Source organism: Orbicella faveolata, unplaced genomic scaffold (genome assembly GCF_042242905.1).
Source record: "Orbicella faveolata isolate gen_17 unplaced genomic scaffold, um_ofav_v1 contig_35, whole genome shotgun sequence".
Taxonomy (NCBI): Eukaryota; Metazoa; Cnidaria; class Anthozoa; order Scleractinia; family Merulinidae; genus Orbicella; species Orbicella faveolata.
The window spans coordinates 13825552-13832500 of NW_028301564.1; positions in this window are offsets into that span (position 1 = coordinate 13825552).

Below are 6949 nucleotides of genomic sequence, written 5' to 3' on the forward strand. Positions count from 1 at the left end.
TTAAGATGATGACCAAAAGATAACCAAAAAACAACCAAAATAGAAAAAATTAAATAATAATGTTTTTAAGGTGGCAATAACATTATTAGGCTACACTTTAAGGTGGCACACCCAGAAGTGTAGTGTAACCGAGAGATTATAATGTCATGCCCGCAATAACATTAATAGGCTACACTTTAGGTGGCACACCCATGAGTATAGTGTAACCAAGAGAGTCTAATGTCATGCCAGCAATAACATTATTAGGCTACACTTTAGGTGGCACACCCATGAGTGTAGTGTAACCAAGAGATTCTAATGTCATGCCAGCAGTAACATTAATAGGCTACACCTTAGGTGGCACACCCATGATTGTAGTGTAACCAAGAGATTCTAATGTCATGCCAGCAATAACATTATTAGGCTACACTTTAGGTGGCACACCCATGATTGTAGTGTAACCAAGAGATTCTAATGTCATGCCAGCAATAACATTATTAGGCTACACTTTAGGTGGCACACCCATGAGTGTAGTGTAACCAAGAGATTCTAATGTCGTGCCAGCAGTAACATTAATAGGCTACACTTTAGGTGGCACACCCATGAGCATAGTGTAACCAGGAGATTCTAATGTCATGCCAGCAATAACATTATTAGGCTACACTTTAGGTGGCACACCCATGAGTGTAGTGTAACTGAGAGATTCTAATGTCATGCCAGCAATAACATCAATAGGCTACACTTTAGGTGGCACACCCATGAGCGTAGTGTAACCAAGAGATTCTAATGTCATGCCAGCAATAACATTAATAGGCTACACTTTAGGTGGCACACCCATGAGTGTAGTGTAAGCGAGAGATTCTAATGTCATGCCAGCAATAACATTAATAGGCTACACTTTAGGTGGCACACCCATGAGTGTGGTGTAACCGAGAGATTCTAATGTCATGCCAGCAATAACATTATTAGGCTACACTTTAGGTGGCACACCCATGATTGTAGTGTAACCAAGAGATTCTAATGTCATGCCAGCAATAACATTAATAGGCTACACTTTAGGTGGCACACCCATGAGTGTAGTGTAACCAAGAGATTCTAATGTCATGCCAGCAGTAACATTAATAGGCTACACTTTAGGTGGCACACCCGTGAGTGTAGTGTAACCGAGAGATTCTAATGTCATGCCAGCAATAACATTAATAGGCTACACTTTAGGTGGCATACCCATGAGCATAGTGTAACCAGGAGATTCTAATGTCATGCCAGCAATAACATTATTAGGCTACACTTTAGGTGGCACACCCATGAGTGTAGTGTAAACGAGAGATTCTAATGTCATGCCAGCAATAACATTAATAGGCTACACTTTAGGTGGCACACCCATGAGTGTAGTGTAACTGAGAGATTCTAATGTCATGCCAGCAATAACATTATTAGGCTATACTTTAGGTGGCACACCCATGATTGTAGTGTAACCAAGAGATTCTAATGTCATGCCAGCAATAACATTAATAGGCTACACTTTAGGTGGCACACCCATGAGTGTAGTGTAACTGAGAGATTCTAATGTCATGCCAGCAATAACATCAATAGGCTACACTTTAGGTGGCACACCCATGAGCGTAGTGTAACCAAGAGATTCTAATGTCATGCCAGCAGTAACATTAATAGGCTACACTTTAGGTGGCACACCCGTGAGTGTAGTGTAACCGAGAGATTCTAATGTCATGCCAGCAATAACATTAATAGGCTACACTTTAGGTGGCATACCCACGAGCATAGTGTAACCAGGAGATTCTAATGTCATGCCAGCAATAACATTATTAGGCTACACTTTAGGTGGCACACCCATGAGTGTAGTGTAAACGAGAGATTCTAATGTCATGCCAGCAATAACATTAATAGGCTACACTTTAGGTGGCACACCCATGAGTGTAGTGTAACCAAGAGATTCTAATGTCATGCCAGCAATAACATTATTAGGCTACACTTTAGGTGGCACACCCATGATTGTAGTGTAACCAAGAGATTCTAATGTCATGCCAGCAATAACATTATTAGGCTACACTTTAGGTGGCACACCCATGAGTGTAGTGTAAGCGAGAGATTCTAATGTCATGCCAGCAATAACATTAATAGGCTACACTTAAGGTGGCACACCCATGAGCGTAGTGTAACCAAGAGATTCTAATGTCATGCCAGCAATAACATTAATAGGCTACACTTTAGGTGGCACACCCATGAGTGTAGTGTAAGCGAGAGATTCTAATGTCATGCCAGCAATAACATTAATAGGCTACACTTTAGGTGGCACACCCATGAGTGTAGTGTAACCAAGAGATTCTTATGTCATGCCAGCAATAACATTATTAGGCTACACTTTAGGTGGCACACCCATGAGTGTAGTGTAACCAAGAGATTCTTATGTCATGCCAGCAATAACATTATTAGGCTACACTTTAGGTGGCACACCCATGAGCGTAGTGTAACCAAGAGATTCTAATGTCATGCCAGCAATAACATTATTAGGCTACACTTTAGGTGGCACACCCATGAGTGTAGTGTAAGCGAGAGATTCTAATGTCATGCCAGCAATAACATTAATAGGCTACACTTTAGGTGGCACACCCATGAGTGTAGTGTAAGCGAGAGATTCTAATGTCATGCCAGCAATAACATTAATAGGCTACACTTTAGGTGGCACACCCATGAGTGTAGTGTAACCAAGAGATTCTTATGTCATGCCAGCAATAACATTATTAGGCTACACTTTAGGTGGCACACCCATGAGTGTAGTGTAACCAAGAGATTCTTATGTCATGCCAGCAATAACATTATTAGGCTACACTTTAGGTGGCACACCCATGAGCGTAGTGTAACCAAGAGATTCTAATGTCATGCCAGCAATAACATTATTAGGCTACACTTTAGGTGGCACACCCATGAGTGTAGTGTAAGCGAGAGATTCTAATGTCATGCCAGCAATAACATTAATAGGCTACACTTTAGGTGGCACACCCATGAGTGTAGTGTAACCGAGAGATTCTAATGTCATGCCAGCAATAACATTATTAGGCTACACTTTAGGTGGCACACCAATGAGTGTAGTGTAACCAAGAGATTCTAATGTCATGCTAGCAATAACATTATTAGGCTACACTTTAGGTGGCACACCCATGAGTGTAGTGTAACCAAGAGATTCTAATGTCATGCCAGCAATAACATTAATAGGCTACACTTTAGGTGGCACACCCATGAGTGTAGTGTAACCAAGAGATTCTAATGTCATGCCAGCAGTAACATTAATAGGCTACACTTTAGGTGGCACACCCATGAGTGTAGTGTAACCGAGAGATTCTAATGTCATGCCAGCAATAACATTATTAGGCTACACTTTAGGTGGCACACCCATGAGTGTAGTGTAACCAAGAGATTCTTATGTCATGCCAGCAATAACATTATTAGGCTACACTTTAGGTGGCACACCCATGAGCGTAGTGTAACCAAGAGATTCTAATGTCATGCCAGCAATAACATTATTAGGCTACACTTTAGGTGGCACACCAATGAGTGTAGTGTAACCAAGAGATTCTAATGTCATGCTAGCAATAACATTATTAGGCTACACTTTAGGTGGCACACCCATGAGTGTAGTGTAACCAAGAGATTCTAATGTCATGCCAGCAATAACATTAATAGGCTACACTTTAGGTGGCACACCCATGAGTGTAGTGTAACCAAGAGATTCTAATGTCATGCCAGCAGTAACATTAATAGGCTACACTTTAGGTGGCACACCCATGAGTGTAGTGTAACCGAGAAATTCTAATGTCATGCCAGCAATGACATTAATAGGCTACACTTTAGGTGGCACACCCATGAGCATACTGTAACCAGGAAATTCTAATGTCATGCCAGCAATAACATTATTAGGCTACACTTTAGGTGGCACACCCATGATTGTAGTGTAACCAAGAGATTCTAATGTCATGCCAGCAGTAACATTAATAGGCTACAGTTTAGGTGGCACACCCATGAGTGTAGTGTAACCGAGAAATTCTAATGTCATGCCAGCAATGACATTAATAGGCTACACTCTAGGTGGCACACCCATGAGCATACTGTAACCAGGAAATTCTAATGTCATGCCAGCAATAACATTATTAGGCTACACTTTAGGTGGCACACCCATGATTGTAGTATAACCAAGAGATTCTAATGTCATGCCAGCAATAACATTAATAGGCTACACTTAAGGTGGCATACCCATGAGTGTAGTGTAACCAAGAGATTCTAATGTCACGCCAGCAATAACATTAATAGGCTACACTTTAGGTGGCACACCAATGAGTGTAGTGTAACTGAGAGATTCTAATGTCATGCCAGCAATAACATTATTAGGCTACACTTTAGGTGACACACCCATGAGTGTAGTGTAACCAAGAGATTCTAATGTCTTGCAAGCAATAACATTATTAGGCTACACTTTAGGTGGCACACCAATGAGTGTAGTGTAACCAAGAGATTCTAATGTCATGCTAGCAATAACATTATTAGGCTACACTTTAGGTGGCACACCCATGAGTGTAGTGTAACCAAGAGATTCTAATGTCATGCCAGCAATAACATTAATAGGCTACACTTTAGGTGGCACACCCATGAGTGTAGTGTAACCAAGAGATTCTAATGTCATGCCAGCAGTAACATTAATAGGCTACACTTTAGGTGGCACACCCATGAGTGTAGTGTAACCGAGAAATTCTAATGTCATGCCAGCAATGACATTAATAGGCTACACTTTAGGTGGCACACCCATGAGCATACTGTAACCAGGAAATTCTAATGTCATGCCAGCAATAACATTATTAGGCTACACTTTAGGTGGCACACCCATGATTGTAGTGTAACCAAGAGATTCTAATGTCATGCCAGCAGTAACATTAATAGGCTACAGTTTAGGTGGCACACCCATGAGTGTAGTGTAACCGAGAAATTCTAATGTCATGCCAGCAATGACATTAATAGGCTACACTCTAGGTGGCACACCCATGAGCATACTGTAACCAGGAAATTCTAATGTCATGCCAGCAATAACATTATTAGGCTACACTTTAGGTGGCACACCCATGATTGTAGTATAACCAAGAGATTCTAATGTCATGCCAGCAATAACATTAATAGGCTACACTTAAGGTGGCATACCCATGAGTGTAGTGTAACCAAGAGATTCTAATGTCACGCCAGCAATAACATTAATAGGCTACACTTTAGGTGGCACACCAATGAGTGTAGTGTAACTGAGAGATTCTAATGTCATGCCAGCAATAACATTATTAGGCTACACTTTAGGTGACACACCCATGAGTGTAGTGTAACCAAGAGATTCTAATGTCTTGCAAGCAATAACATTAATAGGCTACACTTTAGGTGGCACACCCATGAGTGTAGTGTAACCAAGAGATTCTAATGTCATGCCAGCAATAACGTTATTAGGCTACACTTTAGGTGGCACACCCATGATTGTAGTGTAACCGAGAGATTCTAATGTCATGCCAGCAATAACGTTATTAGGCTACACTTTAGGTGGCACACCCATGAGTGTAGTGTAACTGAGAGATTCTAATGTCATGCCAGCAATAACATTGTTCGGCTGTTACAATATCAATTTGTCTCACCTAAAGGTAGTAAACTGTAACCGTGAAATATTTATATCAGTGCGTATGACAAGCAAGTATACTGATATTTATTACTCTTATTGAATCTTTCATCGTGAAATGTTGACCCCTTCTCTTAAGTTTTTAACAGCCATAACACTGAAGTCACATACTGGAAAAAGTTATACTCAAAGACAACTTATCTGATGAATGCAGAAAATGAGGTCGTATTATAGTCTATTAAAGCTAATGTAAAGTGGCGAATAAACCATCATCATCATATCGTTACACAACCAATCGAATAAAAATATTTATATTTTTTTTTATTACAATGTAATGGCAAATTATAATGGCAAATACTACATGTACAACAATAATAGTAATGATAAAGTTTTAAAAAGCCATAAAAAAGCCATAAGGATGATCTTTATACCAGAAAATAGAGGGCCCTGAAGAGTCTAGCTTTAAACAAAAGTCGTGTTTAAATAAAAGATTGTTGTTGGTGTTGTCCATTAATGGGTAAATTCTGTCAAGTTAAAGGCCTTGAGTAAATTACGCCCAGCAAAGACAAACAAACAATTGAAAAACAAGTGGATCTCTGCGCGTTATTTTAAGCACTGAGGTGCTTTGTTAGAATATTAACTGTCTCACAAAATCGGCAAGGCAAGGTCTCAAAGACGGTCTTTGAGCTGCTCTGACTCTGATAAAAACCCACGGTCTTAGAGGCAGCTTTTAGCATTTTTCATAAGAATTACACACCACTCGCGCCACTGTACAGCCGATCCTTCATTACATCTGAGGCTAAGTAACTTTGAGGCTGTGTTCAAAGGTGATTCTTTTTCTACTTAAGTTAGACGGAACTCGCTGCTACCTTGGGGCTTTTTCCAAAAGGTATGGGAACAGGGCAGCATGTATTTCTCTATGGGTGTATTAAACTCGTGAAAACAGTTTTTTAAAACATGAGATGAAATCCTTCGTGTTCCAGTTCAAATTTATGTCGCTGTCGTGGTTGCTGCCTTTTGGGTGGGCTCTTCATCAGGTAGACCATTCTTAGGGCCTGTTTACAAGGAGAGAGGGTTACCCTAGCACTCACACATTTTCTCTTGTTTTCTTCGTCGTCTTTACAAGGCAGCTAGCTAGGGTTAAACGAGTAGGCGGTTTACCCTATCTGCGTGCTAGGGTTACCCTGGCAGGCGGGCTAACTTTTTCCCTTGTAAACACTCCAGGTAGGGTTAACCCGCCTACCTGGGTTAACTTTCTACTTGTTTCCAGACCCTTTGAGTGTAATCGCGCATTAAGTTGTCCCGCGCTCGGGT